This window comes from Neofelis nebulosa, chromosome 3 (assembly GCF_028018385.1).
Source record: "Neofelis nebulosa isolate mNeoNeb1 chromosome 3, mNeoNeb1.pri, whole genome shotgun sequence".
Lineage (NCBI taxonomy): Eukaryota > Metazoa > Chordata > Mammalia > Carnivora > Felidae > Neofelis > Neofelis nebulosa.
Window position 1 is genome coordinate 162,193,103 of NC_080784.1, and position 21,338 is coordinate 162,214,440.

A 21,338-nucleotide genomic window follows, 5' to 3' on the forward strand; every position below is an offset into this window, starting at 1 on the left:
TGTTTTTATTAAGTCTATTCAACATAGTACTGGAAATTCTAGCCAGAGCAATTAGGCAAGAAAAAGAAATAAAAAGTATCCAAATTGAAAAGGAAGGAGTGAAATTATTTCTGTTTGCAGATGATATGATCTCATATGTAGAAAATCCCAAAGACTCCAAACACTCACACTCACACACACACACACACAAAGGTGTTAAGATAGATGAATTGAGCAGAGTAACAGGATACAAAGTCAACACAAAATTATAAGTTGTGTTTCTACACATAAACAATTAGCCATGTGGAAAGGAAATTACAAAAACAAATCCATTTACAAAAGCACCAGAAAGAATAAAATACTTAGGAATTAACTTAACCAAAGAGGTAAAAGACTTATACAGTTAAAACTGCAGAACAAGCGCACCTGGCTGGTTCAGTCATTACAGCATGTGACTTGATCTCACAGTTATGAGTTCAAGCCCCACGATGGGCATAGATTTTACTTTAAATAAATAAATAACTACAAAACATTACTTAAAGAAATTAAGGAAGACATAAACAAATGGAAACACGTCACATGTTCATGAGTTGGAAGACTTGATATTGTTAAAACGTCAGTACTACCCAAAGTAATCTACAGATTCAATGTAATCCCCATTAAAATCCTGAAGGTGTTTTTAGACAGAAATAGAAAAACTCATCCTAAAATTCACATGGAATCTCTGGGGCTGATAATAATCAAAACAATCTTGAAAAAGAAGAACAAAACTAGAGGACACACACTTCCTAATTTCTAAACTTACTACAAAGCTATAGTAATCAAAACAGTGTAGCACTGGCATAAAGAGAGACCTACAAACCAATACAATAAAGTAGAAAGCCCAGAAATAGACCCCTACATATATGGTCAAATGATTCTGACAAGGGTGCTAAGACCAGTCAATGTGGAAAAAAAAAGTCTCAACAAATGGTGCTAGGAAAACTTAACATTCACATGCAAAAGAAGGAAACTAGGTCATTACCTAACACCATATACAAAAATTAACTCAAAATGGATCAAGGACCAAAAAGTAAGAACTAAAACAATAAAACTCTTAAAGAAAACATGGGACAAAAGCTTCAACACGTTGGATTTGGCAACAACTTCAACACCAAAGGCACAGATAACAAAAGACAAAATAGATAAATTGGACTTTGCAAAAATTTTTAAATTCTATACATTGAAAGATACTATCCATAGAATAAAAAGGCAACCCACAGAATAGAAAAAAAATTGCAAATCATATAATGGATAAGGGATTAATACATAGAATACATAGAGAACTTCTAAAATTTAACAACAAAAAGGCAAACAACCCATATAAAAAGCAGACAAAGGACTCTTCTTCAAAAAAGATATAGAAATGGCCAATGAGCACACAAAAAGATGCTCAACATCACTAATCATTAGAGAAATGAAAATCAATCAAAATGACAATTAGACATCACCTCACACTCAGGATGGTTATTATCAAAAAACAAACAAACGAAAAACAAACAAAAAAAAAAAGAACAGGGGCACCTGGGTGGCTCAGTCGGTTAAGCATCTGACTTTTGATTTCGGCTCAGGTCGTAATCTCACGGTTTGTGGGTTTGAGACCCATGTCGGGCTCTGCACTGTCTACACGGAGCCTGCTTGGAATTCTCTCTCTCTCCCTCTCTCTGCCCCTCCCAGACTCATGCTTTCTCGCTCTCACTCTCTCTCACTCTCAGGAAAAAAAAAAAAGTGTTGGCAAGGATGTGGAGAAACTGGAACCACTGTGCACTGTTGGCAGAGATGTAAAATGGTAGAGCCACTGCAGAAAACAGTATGGCGGCTCCTCAAAAAATTAAAAATGGAATTACCACATGATCCAGCAATTCCACTTCTAGGTCTACACGCACAAGAACTGAAAGCAGGATCTCGAAGAGATATTTGTACACCCATGTTCACAGTAGCATTATATACAATAGCTAGGATATGGAAGCAACCCAAGCATCGATCGACAGATGAATGGATAAGCACAATGTGGTACATACATTGAGTGATACTCCCCTGCTTTTCAAAAGTTTATGTGCCACTTCACTTTTACAAAAGACCCACATTAATACTTAGTTTCACTAACTTAAAGAAATCTGAAGAGGATTTTTGATTTTACAAAAAAAAAAAGGCAAAAAGTATAAACAGCATTCAGCATTTGTTTTACAGCGAGCGATTATAGAGGCAGCACCCATTCTGAACAGTGAGAGTGGCCCTGCCAAGCTCCTTCCCCAGGAAATACACTCAGCATCTCAGCATCAAGCCTCCATAGCTCTGAACTGTGTCTGTGAACACCTGTGCTTTATTGTGACTTATTTTGTGCATCCATTAGCAAGAGATGTCATAAATCCATGATCAGTAAAGCCTAAGAGGTTATTTTTGGGGTCTGGGGATGCTCAAAATATTTTTCATGTAAATTAATTGTAATTGTTTCTTCACTTTCTGCCATTTCAGCTTACAAAGGGTTTCCTAGGAATGCTCTACTTTCAGGCAGGAGGAGAAACTTGTATTACCTATTGTAACAAGTAATAACCAGTGCGGATGTGGAGAAATTAGAACGCTTGTGCACTGCTGGTGAAATTTTAAAATGGTATGGTCAGGGACATCTGGGTGGCTCAGTCAGTTTAGCAACTGAGTCTTGATTTCGGCTCAGGTCATGATCTAGCAGTTTGTGGGATTGAGCTCCCCTTCAGGCTTGCACTGACAACACAGAGACTTCCTGGGATTCTCTCCATCCTCTCTCTCTGCCCTCTCCTTCTCTCTCTCTCTCTCAAAATAAATAAATAAATAAACATTTTTTTAAAATGGTATGTGGGAATGCAAGCTGGTGCAGCCACTCTGGAAAACGGTATGGAGGTTTCTCAAAAAACTAAAAGTAGAAGTACCCTATGATCCAGCAATGGCACTACTAGGTATTTATCCACGGGATACAGGTGTGCTGTTTCAAAGAGAAACATGCACCCCCATGTTTATAGCAGCACTATCAACAATAGCCAAAGTATGGAAAGAGCCCAAATGTCCATCGATGGATGAATGGATAAAGAAGATGTGGTGTATAGGGGCGCCTGGGTGGCTCAGTCGGTGAAGCGGCCGACTTCGGCTCAGGTCACGATCTCGCGGTCTGTGGGTTCGAGCCCCGTGTCGGGCTCTGTGCTGACAGCTCAGAGCCTGGAGCCTGTTTCAGATTCTGTGTCTCCCTCTCTCTCTGCCCCTCCCCTGTTCATGCTCTGTCTCTCTCTGTCTCAAAAATAAATAAACGTTAAAAAAAATTTTTTTTAATAAAAAAAAAAAAGATGTGGTGTATATATATAATGCAGTACTACTCAGCAATCAAAAAGAATGAAATCTTGCCATTTGCAACTACGTGGATGGAAATGGAAGATATTATGCTAAACAAAATTAGTCAGTCAGAGAAAGACAAAAATCATATGACTTTACTCATATGAGAACTTTAAGAGACAAAACAGATGAACATAAGGGAAGGGAAACAAAAATAATATAAAAACAGGGAGGGGGACAAAACAGAAGAGACTCATAAATATGGAGAACAAACTGAGGGTTATTGGAGGGGTTGTGGGAGGGGGGATGGTCTAAATGGGTAAGGGGCACTAAGAAATCTACTCCTGAAATCATTATTGCACTATATGCTAACTAACTTGGATGTAAATTTTAAAAAATAAAAAACAAAATTAAAAATTAAAAAAAAAAGAAAACCCCCCCAAAATGGTATGGTCATTGCAGAAAATGATATATGGCAGGACCTCAAAAAGTTAAACATAAAATTACCATATGATTCCAGCAATTTTACTGGCAGGTATATATGCAAAAGAATAGAAAGTAGCAACTCAAAAAGATACTTATTCAACAAAGTTCATGGCAGTATTATTCACAACTGCCAAAAGGCAGACAACCCAAATGTCCATCAATAGATGAGTAAATTTTTTTAAGATGTTATATACATACAATTTTATTCTGCCAAAAAAAGGAATAAGGTCTAATATATGCTACAACATGGATGAATCTTTAAAATATTACACTAAGTGAAGTAAATCAGCCACAAAAGGACAAATATTATGTGATTCCATTTATATGCAGAACCTATGACAGGCAAATTTCATAGAGACAGAAAGTAAAGTAGAGGTTACCAGGGGATGGGGGGAATGAGGAGTTACTGTTTAACAGGTCAAGAGTTTCTGTTTGGGATGATGAAAAAGTTCTGGAAATGAACAGTGGAGATGGTTGTGTGACATTCTCAGTGTACTTAATACTAATGAACTATACACTTCAAATGGTTAAAATGGTAAAATTATGTTATATATATTTTGCCATAATAAAAATACTTTTAGAAGCACCAGTGGCTCAGTGAATTAAGCATCCGACTTTTGATTTCAACTCAGGGTCATGATCTCATGGTTGTGAGTTCAAGCCTCAAGTTGGGCTCCAAGATGCTTGAGATTCTCTCTCTCTCTCTTTCTCTCTCTGTCCCTCCCTACTCCCATGTGCACACATGCTCACTCTCTCTCTCTCAAAATAAATAAACATTAAAAAAAATAAAACAGGGGCACCTCGGTGGCTCAGTCAGTTAAGCATCTAACTTCGGCTCAGGTCACGATCTCACAGTTTGTAAGAGCCCCACATCAGGCTCTCTGCTGTTAGCACAGAGCCCACTGCAGATCCTGTTTCCCTCTCTCTATGCCCCTTCCTCTCTTGTGCTCTCTCTCTCTCTCTCTCAAAAATAAACATTCATAAATAAAAAAATAATAAAATAAATATATTTTTAACCATTTGAGGGAAAAACCAAGAATACTGAAAATTCAAATATAATAATCAAATACTAGCATGACCTGGTTAGTACAGTGTCCAAACAGAATTCCCCTTTCTCTCTCTCCCTCTTCCCCTTCCTTCCTTCCTTCTTTCCTTTCTTTTTTAGGTCTTTCCTTCTTTCTCAGGTTTTACAGCAAATAACTAAACATTTTGAGGAAGACAGATGCATGAGGGAATTTTAATGAGAATTTCGTTTTAAAAGGATAAATCATATTACAACGGAGACTGGCAGAATGAGGTAATCTATAGCAGGGATTATAAACAACCAGCAGGCAAAACCAAAACCCCAGAAGGTACTTCTATCTTCAGTAAAAGGGAAAATGAAGAAAGAACAAAAATACATGTGCACGCCCCAAATTTTAAGTCCCTCAGTTCTAGGACAACTCCTTGTAACTATCTTAAAGGATAAGATGAGTTAAATAATTCAGGCAGAGCCAGTTTCACTGGCTGTGAACTACTAGGCAAGGAAACAAAGAAACATAGCCTGGATTCCATGCCAGCAAAGGTCAAGGATCACATCTTACACCATCTCTAAATGTACAGCCTACCACTCTAGCTTCCCAATGCTGCAGACACACTTTGTGGGAAATCAGTTTAAAACTCTCATGGTCCTCAATAGGTAGTTAAGTTCAGATTTCCCAACCTAATATCTCATAGAAAGAACAAGCCAGTTTTATCCATGTTCTTCTGCTGATTACTGCTCAACTATTTCACATCTCCAAGAAAAAGCTTATGGCCAAAGAAAAATGTTTGCATTCTTTAGCCTTTCACTTGATTTGACAAGGATCATCTATAAACCAAACTTTAAGAAATCAGGATAGACCTAACTTACTAATGATTCTTTAAAAAAAAAAAAATCATAATGTCACCGTTATGATTATAACTGGCAGAAATGGTCTCCTAAGATGCATTCCAGCTCTAATTAAAACAGGGCTGTCCCAGAGCTCCCACTTAATTTTAATTTATATTAAAATAACTCAGAAGAGCTATTCGATATATTGAACAACCACCTTAAATCCAGTTGGTTAAATGTTAGCATCTTCCCTTTCCATTAGCCATAGGTTTAAGATGGATAATGTGCTGAGGGAGAGAGGCAGCATCCAAATTACCAACACAAGTGGCCTTTTTTCAGGCCAAAGAAATTGTTTTCTAAAAATGAGATTATGCTGTACTTAGTCAAGCTATTTAAAAGATGGAGTGCTAAAAAGATTCTGTCCATCAATAACCGTATCAGTGGAACTAATCAAAACTGTAAGAACAGCATCTAAAAACTGATTTTAATCAATGTTGAAGAGATTGAACTCCCACAGCTTTTCACTTAATTATACCGATGATCTGAAAGCTGGAAGAGATTCCAAATATTCTGACAGCTCTTCCACTTCATTCAGAGTTCTCTGGACTACTCTATCCAGAAACAGGACCACTGTTTCACTCCGCTCACTCAGCTTTACTTTTGTTAAAGCATTTATTACAACCTGACATTACATGATATAGTTACATGTTTACTAGTTACTATCCCTCTCCCACCAGAATATCACCTCCATAGCAAGAGGCCCTGTGTGTTTGCTCTTATATCCCACAGCATCAACAACAGCACTTGGCACAGACCAAGCCTTTAGTAACTACTTTATCTGTTTACTGACTGACTGAATAATTCTTGCCCAATGCCCTTTTATTTTATACATGAGATAATTTGAGGCCCAGAGGAGTAAAATGACTTGTGCAAGGTCATTAGGCTAACTAGAGGGAAAGCCACACTTAGAACCAGGCCTCTCAAATCCCAGTCATCCTTCCAATGTCAATGCAATTATGCCACTCTGCTTTTGATGGCTCTCCACTGCCTTACAAAAAAAAAAAAAAAAATGTCAGCACTCCTTACCTTTTTCAAATCTCTCCAAATTTCGCCTGACCCACTTTTCTAGTGCTATTTCTGCCACTCCTTTTCACGCCATATGTTCCTGCTACCTCAGTATACCATGGCTTCCATGCTTACCTTTCCATCTCCTCCCCATCTATCCAAATTCTCCCCACCCTTCAGGACCCAGCTCAATTATCACTTCCTCTGTAAGCTTCCTCCTTATCTTTCTTTACTCAATCATTCGTCACCAGAATATTCATTTCTTCTTCTCAGTTCCCATGACATTTTGACCTATTGGAGCACACTTTACATTCTGCCTTGTCTTTCTTCTTTACTAGACTGTGAGTTCTTCATTTTTTTAAATATTTTTTTAATTTTATTTATTTTGAGAGAGAGTATGAGCAGGGGAGGGGCAGAGAGAGAAGGAGAGAGAGAGATCCCAAGCAGGCTAAGGTTAAGTACGTGTAACCGACTAAGCCATCCAGGCACCCAGCGAGTTCTTCATTTTTATATTTACTAGCAACTCCATAGTGCCTGATATAAACAGCTGATCAAGGGGAAAAGGAAGGAATACAGGGGAGGTGTGCTACCCTTCTATGCTCAGTATGACTCCCAATGTAACAACACCCTCCCAGCATCCCAACTAGCTACCCCAACGACAAAGGACAAAAGTTAGCTACGGTTAAAAAAGGGAGGTGACATTAAACAAGACAGCACATGGGAGTGCCTGGGTGTCTCAGTCAGTTGGGTGTCTGACTCTTGGTTTTAGCTCAGGTCATAATCTCATGGTTTGTGAGTTCGAGCCCCGTATCAGGCTCACACTGGCAGTGCAAAAGCTTGCTTGGAATTCTCTCCTCTTCTTTCTGCCCCTCCCCTGCTCATGCACACATGTGTGCTGTACTCTATCAATAAATAAATAAATAAATAAACAAACAAACAAACTTTAAAAAATGACAGCACATGAAATCAGCTAGTGAAATGTAGAACACAAATTATATTACATTGTTCTGCAATAATGTAAAAAATGCTACCTTCTTTTCTTAAGTTAACTCTGCAACAAAGTTATTAATACTTTTGCATTCAAGTAATCTGCACTCCCCCAACCTTTGTTCTTTTCATGCTTTACCCATGGTGCCCAGCCCAGGGTGTGTATTCAAGGCATGTCTGCTGACTAAAGATAAACTGGGTTTCCAATGACTCAGGCTGGATGGGATGTGGGTGGTCATGGTGCTTGTAAAAATTAATGATAGGATACTTCATTTAGAATGAAGTAGAGGGACGGGAGGGGGGTGGGTACTTTTCATACCCAGCACTCAGGTCAATTTCAGACCCAAAGGGAAGTGGCACATTGCATGCAGGTGGATACTACCTTACCATCCCAGCTGGAGGAAGGAATGTTTCCTCCTCCCCCTCCCCAACAGCCCAGCCACAGACGGGTAGTCACAATTCAGCCAATGAGAAGCCACTATACTTCCAACTCCCAGTTTACTCCAGTGGACTTTTACTTCATAATTGTCCCTCCCAACACCTCCCTTTCCTCTATAAAAGAGCAGTCCTCTGCTTTGTTCTCCAGTCTTGCCCATGGTACTGCCATAGCTTCCATGTCCCAGACTACAATTCTCTGCTATTGCCAAATAAACACATCCTTTGTTGGTAAAATAAATGGCAGTTTTATTTTTTAAGGTCAATGAATTTTTCATTAAACTTCATACCAGAAGGCAATGTTACTTATTTTGGCCTACTCAAAGCTAACCATTAACAGATTGCGATCTTGTTTTGTTTCTTTATATCTAGGATCAACTGTTTGTTTTTTTTTTAACAGACAAAATGCATAGAAAGATGGTAATTGGGAAATATTTTTATAAGCCAACACTCTGGAAGTAAACCTGTATCTTCTTTCAACCTCCATACCACCCCTACTAGCTAGTATGGATGATGAGATTAATTGAAATGTCAGGGGTTCCCTGACAGTCATTGTTCACTAGTTGTCATTAGGTCACTGATAACAAACTGATAGTGACTTAGAACTGTGTGGGCCAAAAAGAAAGACCAGACCTGAAGGTGCATAAAGTGAACATCTTTAGGATGTTAATTTGAGCTGCCCATGCTGATCAAGAAACAAAAATCTTAACTAGAAATAAAAAGACAACAAATTTGGTCCTGAGGTTTTCTTCTTTTTTATCGTTGCCAATTAAAGACCAGTATGTTTGATTCATCACATCAATAAAAGGACAAGAACCATATGATTCTCTCAATAGATGCAGAGAAAGCATTTGACAAAATACAGCATCCTTTCTTGATAAAAACCCTCAAGAAAGTAGGAATAGAAGGAGCATACCTCGAGATCATAAAAGTCATATATGAATGACCCAACGCTAATATCATCCTCAATGGGGAAAAACTGAGAGCTTTCTGGCTAAAGTCAGGAACAAGACAGGGATGTCCACTCTCGCCACTGTTATTCAACGTAGTATTGGAAGTCTTAGCCTCTGCAATCAGACAACACGAAGAAATAAAAGGCATCCAAATCGGCCAGGAGGAGGTCAAACTTTCACTCTTCGCAGATGACATGATACTCCATATGGAAAACCCAAAAGATTCCACCAGAAAGCTGCTAGAATTGATTCATGAATTCAGCAAAGTTGCAGGATATAAAATCAACACACAGAAATTGGTTGAATTCCTATACATCAACAATGAATCAACAGAAAGAGAAATCAAGGAATCAAATCCATTTACAGTTGCACAAAAAAAACATAAAATACCTAGGAATAAATCTAACCAAAGAGGTGAAAAATCTATACACTGAAAACTATAGAAAGCTTATGAAAGAAATTGAAGAAGACACAAAAAAAATGGAAAAAGATTCCATGCTCCTGGGTAGGAAGAACAAATATTGTTAAAATGCCAATACTACCCAAAGCAATCTACATATTCAACGCAATCCCTATCAACATAACACCAGCATTCTTCACAGAGCTAGAACAAATAATCCTAAAATTTGTATGGAACCAGAAAAGACCCCAAATAGCCAAAGCAATCTTGAAAAAGAAAACCAAAGCAGGACGCATCACAATCCCAGACTTCAAGCTATACTACAAAGCTGTAATCATCAAGACAGTATGGTACTGGCACAAGAACAGACACTCAAATCAATGGAACAGAATAGAGAACCCAGAAATGGACCCACAAATGTATAGCCAACTAATCTTTGACAAAGCAGGAAAGAATATCCAATGGAATAAAGACAGTCTCTTCAGCAAGTGGTGCTGGGAAAACTGGACAGCAACATGCAGAAGAATGAACCTGGACCACTTTCTTATACCATACACAAAAATAAACTCAAAATGGATGAAAGACCTCAATGTAAGACAGGAAGCCATCAAAATCCTTGAGGAGAAAGCAGGCAAAAATCTCTTTGATCTTGCCCACAGCAATTTCTTACTCAACACGTGTCTGGAGGCAAGGGAAACAAAAGCAAAAATGAACTACTGGGACCTCATCAAAATAAAAAGCTTCTGCACAGCAAAGGAAACAATCAACAAAACTAAAAGGCAACCGACAGAATGGGAGAAGATATTTGCAAATGACATATCAGATAAAGGGTTAGTATCAAAAATCTACAAAGAACTGATCAAACTCAACACCCAAAAAACAAATAATCCAGTGAGGAAATGGGCAAAAGACAGGAATAGACACTTCTCCAAAGAAGACATTCAAATAACCAACCGACACATGAAAAAATGCTCAACATCACTCATCATCAGAGAAATACAAATCAAAACCACAATGATGGCTCACCTCACACCTGTCAGAATGGCTAACATTAATAACTCAGGCAACAACAGATGTTGGCGAGGATGCGGAGAAAGAGGATCTCTTTTGCATTGTTGGTAGCAATGCAAGCTGGTGCAGCCACTCTGGAAAACAGTATGGAGGTTCCTCAAAAAACTAAAAATAGAACTACCCTATGACCCAGCAATTGCACCACTAGGCATTTATCCACAGGATATAGGTGTGTTGTTTCAAAGGGACACATGGACCCCCATGTTTATAGCAGCACTATCAACAATAGCCAAAGTATGGAAAGAGCCCAAATGTCCATCGATGGATGAATGGATAAAGAAGATGTGGTATATATATATATATATATATATATATATATATATATATATACACACACACACACACACACAATGGAGTATTACTCGGCAATCAAAAAGAGTGAAATCTTGCCATTTGCAACTACGTGGATGGAAACGATGGGTATTATGCTAAGTGAAATTAGTCAGTCAGAGAAAGAACAAAAATCATGACTGCACTCCTACGAGGACTTTAAGAGACAAAACAGATGAACATAAGGGAAGGGAAACAAAAATAATATAAAAACAGGGAGGGGGACAAAACAGAAGAGACTCATAAATATGGAGAACAAACTGAGGGTTATTGGAGGGGTTGTGGGAGCGGGGGTGGTCTAAATGGGTAAGGGGCACTAAGGAATCTACTCCTGAAATCATTATTGCACTATATGCTAATTTGGATGTAAATTTTAAAAGAAATTAAATTAAATTTAAAAAAAAGAGGAAGGCAGGAAGATTCAAAGCATGATAAGGATTCAACACACCATTGGTGACTTGAAGATGGGTGGGTGTGGGGAAGGCACATGATGAAGACTCTCTAGAAGCTGAGAAAGGCCCTGAATGACAGCCAACAAAGAAACAGGAACCTCAGTACCACAACCAGTAGAACTAGATTCTACCAGAAATGTGAATGAGCTTGGAAGTATATTATTCCCTAGACTCTCCATCTAAGAGCCCAAAGTGGCTAATATCATCATTTTTGGCTTTGTGAGGCGCTAAGCAGCGAATCCAATTGAGCCTGCTCAGACATCTAACTTACAGAACTCTGAGATAATAAATGAGTGCTGTTTTCAGCACTCGTTGAAAAAAAAAAAAAAAAAAGACGAATATGTTCACAAAACTGACAAGAAACCCACATTCTGGGGCCATGGCTTTGTACCAGCCAACTCTGGCTACTTCTTCCTCAACTGGAACATCAGGAGCTTTCAGGGTTAGAAGAGAAAAACTAACACCTCATAGCTATTTCTTCAAAACACAGGCTAAGTAAGCACTCTCTCTTCATTTTAGCTCTTTTCCTCCCAAAAAGTATACAGCCTGAAAATCTTGCTGCTTTGCCCATCAAGGTTTATTCAACACTATCTGAAATTTTTGTAATAAGTACATTTTAAAAGGCCTTTTTAATGAGCACCATCTTATTTATCTGAGTTACAATGGTTAATGTCTAATATCTTAATGTGTTTTTCTCAGAAGTAAATAAAGCTATAAGGCCTCTGACCTATAGAGGAAGCTAAAACTGAGTCTAAAAATCAACATTATAAGCAAAACAAACTCTCCCTCCTATGTATGTATGCACATGCATACAATCACACACAAATTGGTATTAACACCTAATATATAATGACTCAAGAACAGATCTTGCAACTTACTGATAATTGCAAGCACTAAATGGTCCTCTAACAGTTCAAAGAGCTCCATCTTCCAGAGCACCTAACCTATTAGCAAGAAGAGATTACAGACAACGGAAAGAACTCAGCTCAGTTACTTAACCTCTGAACCTTAGCCTTCTCATCTGTAAAATGAGGGGCTGGTCTAAAACAGTGCTGAGCAGTAGAATGCAAGCCACAAATGTGAACTGGATATATACTTTTTAATTTTCTAGTAGGCACATTTAAAAAAGCAAAAAAGAAACAGGTAGAATTAATTTTAATAATGTTTTGTTCAATCTAACATAGCTAAAACTTTCCTTCAACATATAATCAACATTTTGAAAGTATTAATGATGTATTTTACATTCATTTTTCATACCAAGTATTTGAAACCTACCCCACATCTCAATTTGGACAAGCCACATTTCAAAGGCTCAACAGCCACATGGGACCAGTGGCACCATATGAGACAGCACAAATCTAGATGATCTTTGAATTCCTCTCAATACTGGAGGTAATTTTAACAAAGGGGAGAAGAGATGTATACATCAAAGTAGACTTAGAAAAACTGTAAGTTTTTAAATTCAGTGAAGTTGGATCTGTAAATAACTGAGTAGGTGCTATGATCTACTACTTGCAGACTTAACCTGTTCACGTTACCATAGCCACCATCCTACAAACCTACAGAGAGATTAAGTACATTTAGGACAGCATACAACTGCTTAATGAATGAGACTTCTAGAAAATCCTAACTATGAAAAAACAACTGTTAAAATGAGACTTCAACAGAAACAACAAAAGAAAAATAATTGACAACCATGTTATCTTCCACATATTAAGATAATGCTATGAAACACAATTTGCACATGCTTTTGGAATTATTTCTCTAATTACTCAACATCCACTGTTCTAGAAAGAGTCATGCTGCTCCTCTCACACTGCCTTGCTTATTAGTCCCTTTGTGATCAATGATCTGCCTTCGCCAGATGGCCAGTCTGGGTTAAGACTACAATATGAGATCAGAGAACAAAGCAAAGCTAACTGGCCTTCCCAGGAACTGAACCTGTGACCCTGACCTCATTATCTCTAGAAAATAGTTAACCCCTCACAAACGTGCCTGGGCAGCTGCATCATAAATAGTGCCAACAAAGTCCACTGCTGCGTCTGTCACAATACTCTGGTAGAGAAAAAGTCACTCTAAATTTATGAAGAACTTTGCAAAATGAAGAAAATCCTGCATGCTTCCTTTAAAGTAGTCTGGAGTTCAGCAGCAGTGTCTTACTAGCTCTGCTGGATCAGTCACGAGCTTCCCTGAGAACATCAGCTGCGGCCCCCACCTAAGACCACACATGGCTTTATCAAGGGGGTTCAGTTGTACTGATGTTTCCTCTCCCAAAATCAGTGAGCATGTCCTTTCCTTTCTATGTCTCCTATGTGAGGAAACCATGGGTTAACAACTATATACAAGAATTTTCACAGATTATTTATTGAATCCAGCTTATCTCAGATTTAAATAATAACCAAATTTCTCTATTGCATCCCTTCCCTGCCTGCTCCCCTTTCCCTCTTAGTGCCAGCCAACCCCTCACCAGGTGAGTGGGGTGAGGCCAGTGGACTTCTGGGTGGATTGTTCTTACCTTCCCTGGTAAAAGCCCAACACCTTTTTAGTAAATTGTCCTTCCTTTCTTGTTATTGAGAATAATAACTCTTAGCAGCTGCTTCTTCCTCTTAAATTCTAACAGCCTGTCTCTAACGAGCTCAGTACTTACTTCTGATTTAAATATTTCCCTGAAGTGTTTCAGGGATGCTGTTTCTGTATCTTTTCCTTAAACATTTAATATTTAACACAGTACCAGTTTCAGAAGCAAGTTTATCGAAATTTCCACTTCACCTTCATAGGCTTTTGAAAAATTCTACAAACATCTGGAAGAGCCGGTGAAGATTTATAAATTGGCTGAAAATATTGTCACATTTCAAATGGAATCACCTTTCCACATGCAAACTTACTACAATATAAAAGCTATGACATATGGTTTGGGCTATTTCGCTTCTTAAATGTTTCTGATAACATGTCGCTATAAGACATTCAACATCTCTTAAAGGATTTTTCTCCATTTGTTTTATTTCCACAAAGTTACTTCAGAATTTTTTTTAATTTATGGATTAAGAGTCTATAATCCTGCACTTCTCATACATCTGTGGAAATCACACATATATGTAAATCTATTATATGCATATGTATCTGCCTCAAAGCTACTAGTATAAATAAACATCTAAGTTGATTTTGCTCTTCTTATCTCCAAGGATTTTCACATCAAGAATAATAGTACTATCAAAATGTTGTACACCTAAAACTAACAACATTGTATGTCAATTATACTTAAAAAAAAAAAAAAAACATAGAACAGTGCAAAATATAATGGTAACCAAGTTTAGTATCGAATTACAACAACCATTCAATAGCTGGAATGTTTCTGGATGCTCACAGAAACTATACCAATTCACTGAAGGGTCAAGTGTTAGACAATAGGAATAACTTAATAAATTAAACATAAGACATAAGCTTACTAAATACGGACACATTTCATTAGGGGAAAAACCATTTCTTGAGGGCTAACCTAAGGATGAAATCTGATACTGAACAATAAATAAAATAATATATTCACTTTTATCTAATCTTAACAGAAAATGAAGACTGAGGAACAGAAATGTATGGATTTTCAAACCACATAAATAAACCATGAAACTGCTGTTCTTTGTCTAATATATCAACATGATCTACACAAACTCTGATTTTAAAATTATCAGATCTGAATAGACTAACATCAATTCAACAAATAAACTATTTAAACATACAGTTAAAAGTTTAAAGCTCCATGTACACAGACACTAAAATGCAAAAGGAACATAATTTTATATACCTTTAAGTACCTGGTAGTCATCTTATTTATAAAAGACACTCCTACGTGTCAACAGCAGTAGGCAAACCAGACCCTACAAGAGTCTGAATCTGTAAGATGTAAATGTGAAAGAAATAGTGAAATCTGCTTTTCTATTGTCATTTAAAATCATCTATTCGTAAATTCTAAGTACTACTTATAAAACATATTCCCTTATGGCATTCTTTCTTTCTGACAATATTTTTAAAAGAGGAAATTTCCAGAAATAAAATAAAATACTGCTAAAAATTAAGAAGCACTTGCAAAGAACTAAAATAAAAAAAAATTAATAGGGCATTTAGTTGTGCTTCCTTTCAAGTACTTTACAAAATAAATACTTTAACTGCCCAGTGATTTTGAGACAAATCAATATACTATAAAATACTCTTGCAGCTCTTAAGTCTTCATTCTGTGCCTTAACAAAAGCTGGCATTCATTCGTAATGAAGTCTTTTTATAGTTACACAGCTATTTCATGTCTCTTTTGAAGACATATTAAACCTTTGGGTGCTCAATAAAACTGACCAATTAATTGACTTTATCGTAAAAACCTGAGAAGCTATTCGCAAATATTTACATCAAAGAGCAGACAAAGTCAAAATGAATTACTAGTCTAGCCAATGTTTTCTTACTTGACTAAGTTGAAAATTTTCTTCAAGTGGGTCCTTTCAAAGGAAACCACAAAAGATGTACCACAAGGGGTAAATTCTCGATACTGACATTCAAATTTACATAAAAGGAATGATGTATCTACAGAAATCATTGTGACATATCAGAACAGAGTGTGAGGGGCAAGGCAGCAGAGAACTTTGGGGTCAAACAGAACTCAGTGTGAATTCTTGCTTCATCTCTACTAACCTTATGACCTTGAGCAAGTTAATAAAACCTCTCTGAGTCTTAATCTCAATTATCAAATGGAAACATAAGGCCAAATTACAGGCTGCTCTGAGCACTAAATTAGATAACATATATAAATAGACTGCTTACCACAGTACCTAAATCATAATAAATACTCAATAAATAAATGCAATTACTAAGAAATGTTTAAGAATCTATTTTCAGTGTAATTTAATATTCAAATTCCAACTGGTGTAAATTATTAAAAGGAAAAATACAAAGATTCATTAGCAGATTTTTCTTTCATTTAACCTGATCATCCATTACGTTAGTGCTTTTCAAACTGCAGGTCCTAGCCCATTAATGGAATCTGAAATCATTTAGTGGTTCTTAACTAGCATCTTTAAATAAGATAGAATAAAAATATAAGAATGCATTGCACATCAGAAGTCTAAGCATCGATTCATGAGGTCCTTTAAACATACTTGTAATGTGTCTGTATACTAGATGGCAATATAAAATTCACCTCTTACTGTACAAAAAACATTAAAATCCACTGCTTTATAATAATGAAAATAAAAATAATTAGTTGACGCTGAATGCTTCGTGTGTTCTAGACCTTGTACTAAACACATACATGATTTCATGCGATCCTTCCAAAAACCCAATAAGGTAGGTACTATTACTTCCACCATTCTACAGATGAGGAAACTGAGACTTAGAGATATTAAGTCACTTGCCAAAGATACAGTGCTATTAACTGGTAAATCGAGGGTTCAAATTTAGTCACCTGACTCTAGAACCTTCAGTAAGTACTAGGTTGTAAAACAGGTTTTCCTAATATAAAAGTTATTCAAAAAGTAGATTTTTTCATGAAGCCTAATTTGATAGTGATTTTCTGGAGTACAGTATATCCTGAAAAAGGCAGTGTAACTCAGAGGTGAAAACACTAGGCATGAGATCCAGCTTCTGTCCCTGGCATTGCTGCTTCAGTGGCAAGGAGTTGGCAAGTCATTTAATCTCGCTGTGTCTGGATTTCCTCACCTACAAAACGGGAATGATAATATCTGGCCTGCCTCCCCATAGGCCACTGTGAGAAAGTATATGTACATACAACAAGTGAAATACTCTATTGTGCTACTCAGTTATCTGAGATGATCACTGATACCACCCAAGGGGCCTCATTCTTCATGGAAACATACATCAAATATGATCAAAAAAGGAAGGTCACCAGGCTTTTATAAACTGTATGTGGAAACATTCTGCACAGTTTTGACACATAGCAAGCCTTCAGTAACTGTTCATTCAACTAAAAGAACTAATTCAATCTGTATACATATTTTATCCATTTGTATTTTATTTTTCATTGATTCATTCTTTCCATAACTATTTAAGTTTATTTATTGAGAGACAGAGACAGCACGAGCAGGGAATGGGCACAGAGAGAGGGAGAGAGAGAATCCCAAGCAGGTCCCGCATCTTCAGCGTGGAGCCCAACCTGCAGCTCGAACCCACGAACTGTGAGATCATGACCTGAGCTGAAACCAAGAGCTGGCTGTTTAACCAACTGAGCCACACAGGCATTCCTCTTTCCATAACTATTTATTGAACACCTACTCTATGCCAAATTCGAAATGTGGACTACAAAGACTATAAACCGTCCCTTGCACTAGAGAATTTCACATTAATTTCAATTAATTTTTGTAAAATACAATTTCTTCATCTAGCAATAATAATAGCTTATAGTTATTATAAGTGCTTGATAATTTAGAAAGAATTATGTGGTAGCTTTTGTTTCCTGCACCAACTGCCTAAGTATGTCAAGTCAGTATTACTATTTACTGACTCCAAATTCAGTGCTAAGTACGGTCTTTAGAGTGAAAGTTTCTCGATGTCAGAAGTGACCATAAAAATAAGCTTTTGAAGAAAATACATTTTAATATGGGAAAGGGGCAATCTAGTAGCATGATTTTTCTTTCCTTCACCTTTCAGAGTTGAAGTAATCTATAGTGCAAACATATCACCTACAGAAGATGCATTTTTCAAAATGTTTCTTTAAAAACTGTGGCTTTGAAATTTCTTCTACAATTTTCTGTTGAATATATTGAACCAGGATTCAGTTTCCTCATAGAATAAAGGAAGCAACAGTGTAGGTGTGTTTCCTTTGTTGACATTTTAAAATTACTCAAAATTGTTGTATTCAGATTTCAAAGTCACATACAATACCAAATAATTGTTAGCCATTTTATACATAATTTAACAACTAGGATAGGTAATTTTTACAGGTGAACACCAATTTACTGACAACTTAATGAACTGAAATTTGCTACACGGTATTTACTAAGACCCGTTTACTAAAATTGCCTTATTCTTTGTATTCTAACCACTCCCTCTTCATCACCACCACCCCCAACATACTCACACTCCCTCACCTACACCAGATCAGTTTCTGGGCCATTATTCGTAAAACCATATTAAAATTTCACAACACATGGTCCTAGTTACTAGGTTCCCCCCCCACCCCCCTCCACCTGAGCCAATGTGTCTTTATATATACATTCTCTCTGAAAATCCAGAATTCAGACAATATTACGACGCCTCTTTTCTAAGAACAACAAACATAAAATGTAAACGTTTGCCTTTCTGTTTACTGATAACCATGAATAAAACCCATACCCCACCTACCGTATCCGTAGGGTTAGGAGGTCCAATCTCACCACTACAGAGCTCTACAAGAAATGACGGTTACAGGACCAGGAAAACCATCTCAAGAACGCCTGGGAGAAGATAAGGAAAACACATTTTACACCACTGGCACTGTGCAGTCTCCCGGCTCCAGCCCTTGGTAAACAGGGAGAACCTTTGTCTTGCCTCAGCCATCAAACTGGTGGCTCATCAGAATTGGGGCAACAAGAGTTTGTGCGAAATGGCTTGGCAGAGGTTAAACAAAGCAATGCAGCTCCGGCGTGGGGAGAGGGCTGAGCACGGTCAGCGTCCGAGATCGCAGACGGCGAGGTCTCGCTGTGCCCCCTTCGCAGCTGGGACCCGACCCTGGGACCCCGGGACCCCGGGATAGGATGCCGCGGCGCGGGAAGGAGAGAGGGAATTAGAAGGTCCCACGGTCTCGGCAAGTTCCCGGGGCGCAGCCCGTCCGCAGGTTCCCTCGCGTGAGATCCAAAGCGGCGCACACCCTGCGCCGGTTCCTCGGGGAGGGTCCGCATCGTACACGCGGGGACACCGCCCCAAATCCCACCGGCCGGCCACGCCGAGCCCACGCCCCCAGGGCAAGGGCAAGGTCGGGAATCCCGGGGCGTCGCGGGGGTGCAGCCCGGGGGGTCGCGAGTGCAGGGGGAGAAGCCCGCCCGCTGCCCCCATTGTCTGGCTCTGGCCGCGGGCCGACAGGGCGCTCACCTGAGTCCCCGCCTGGCTCCGTGGCTGGCAGAGCGATTGGACGGCGACCGGCGGTCCCGCGCGGGCGGCGGACGCGACCCAGCCAGCGGCTGCCCCGCAGCACGGGCAGCCTCCGCAGCAGCACCAGCAGCGCACCCGCCCCTCAGGCGGCCGCGGCCTCCATTGCTCTCCCCGCCGCCGCCACCGCGCGGCACTGCGCGTCCGGCCCCGCGCGGCGTGGTCACGTGCTCCGCCGGCGCCTCGGGCGCTCGGACCCGCGCCGCCGCCCCGCCCGGTTTCGCCCTGGACCGCCGGCCGCCGCTGGGCACCCGGCGCCCGAGTTCTCGCGCCCGCAGGGGAAGGCGCGCGCGGGACAGCTCCCGTCCCTGGAGGTGCCCAGACAGTGGGAGCCGGCCAAGGGAAGGGTTTGGGATTGGTGAACGCCTTCCCAGCACTGCAGGGGATGGCTCGAGGGACCGCTGAACGCGTGGGGGTCTGAGGTTGCTGTGGGGGGCTCACAGGGAGGCTCGCGTGGGGTGAGAGCCCGGGACCATCAGTCACCACCCCGCCGCGGGCAAAGCTGGCCCCTGGTTAACTGGGTGAGCTGGAGACTAATGCGAGCCACCTGGATTCCAGAGGGAGTTTACCACTACCCCCACCGCCGCCCCCGCCCCCGCCCCCGCCGCAGAGGCCCAACAGTGAGAGAGAGCACTGGGACTCCTGAAAGTCAGGCAAGTTGAAAGATTCCACACGAAATAGAAAGGTTCAAAATTGCTTTGCTGAGCCTCTGTACATCAGAACAGAGTGACATTGATTTTAGTTATTGTCCCCAGCCATAATGAAATTAAATCTTGAATTTGATATTTTAAGGAAACTATGTTAACTTTTCGTCTTGTGTCGTAACTGGGAACACAGACTTTTTCTCCATACTTTTTTTTTTTTTTTTTTTAGTTTATTTATTTTGAAAGAGAGAGAGAGAGAGAACGAGCAGAAGAGGAGCAGAGAGAAGGGGGACAGAGGAGCCAAAGTGGAATCTGAAGCAGGCTCTGTGCTGACAGCGAGAGCCAGATGTGGGGCTCCAACCCATGAACAATGAGATCATGACCTGAGCCAAATTTTGATGCTTAACTAACTGAGCCACCCAGGCGTCCTTCTCCATACTTTTTGCTTTAACTTTAAGTGGAACCCGGAAAGCATTTTCTAGTGATCTTTTCCTTCACTATACATGCAAAGATGCTAAAAATAATTTAGTATCATTATAAATCAGGAAATTGGAAACAAAGCAAAAAAAAAAAAATCCTCTGTGACAAAAGATGACACGTAACCCTAATCAGGTACTTGATATTGAGATGTCCCAATGCCAAAAACAGGACTATTGATTGTAATGTATGTGCATAGCTTTGAAGAATAAATCTGCATGTTGCTTTATCGACTGGTTTTTTCTAAACTTTTTAATTACCAGCATGAAATATAGTTGTGTATTTTTGTGAATATAGGTTTCACTCAGTTGTTCAATGTTTGCATATTCCAAATGATGCCTGCTTAATTCCAAATAAACATAATGAAGAATTTTACAAAGGACTCAGCAAGTTTCTTCTGATTTGAGGATCACCATAATGTGCACCTGAAACTAACACTGTTAACTAAACTGGAATTAAAAAAAAAAATCCAATTTGATCCAAGAGCACTAGGAGTTCTCAGCCAAAAATTTGTGCTGGACATATAACTGAGGTCTTTTTCTAGACATATTTAGTCTCGCCAACTACCTGAAAACATAATCTATAAAAATTCATATTTACATAAGCCAAATGTAGGTCTACGGTCTTTTAATTTTACAGGGCAAGTTACCCAAATTATACAGCCTTCAAATATTGAAAGAGTTCTAGAGAATTTATGCTCATGATAGAACTTGCCAGTTGGGGGCGCCTGGGTGGCGCAGTCGGTTA

The 21,338-nt window shown here is 39.1% G+C and overlaps 1 protein-coding gene across 12 annotated transcripts in view; it reads right to left on the reverse strand.

Moving 5' to 3' along the window:
• The window catches only part of CRACD (capping protein inhibiting regulator of actin dynamics), a 279,668-nt gene extending 260,110 nt beyond the window's left edge, over nt 1-19,558 (reverse strand). For 11 of the 12 annotated variants that reach the window (XM_058722491.1, XM_058722490.1, XM_058722498.1 and 8 more), the window contains exons 1-2: nt 19,414-19,558; nt 18,688-18,779 (exon numbers count right to left, since the gene is read on the reverse strand). The gene's annotated coding sequence lies outside the window, so the exon portion shown is untranslated. Of the gene's footprint in view, nt 1-15,797; nt 15,876-18,687; nt 18,780-19,413 lie in introns of those variants that run through there. The other variant, XM_058722487.1, reaches the window with a different exon arrangement.
• Between the last annotated feature and the right edge of the window lie 1,780 nt (nt 19,559-21,338).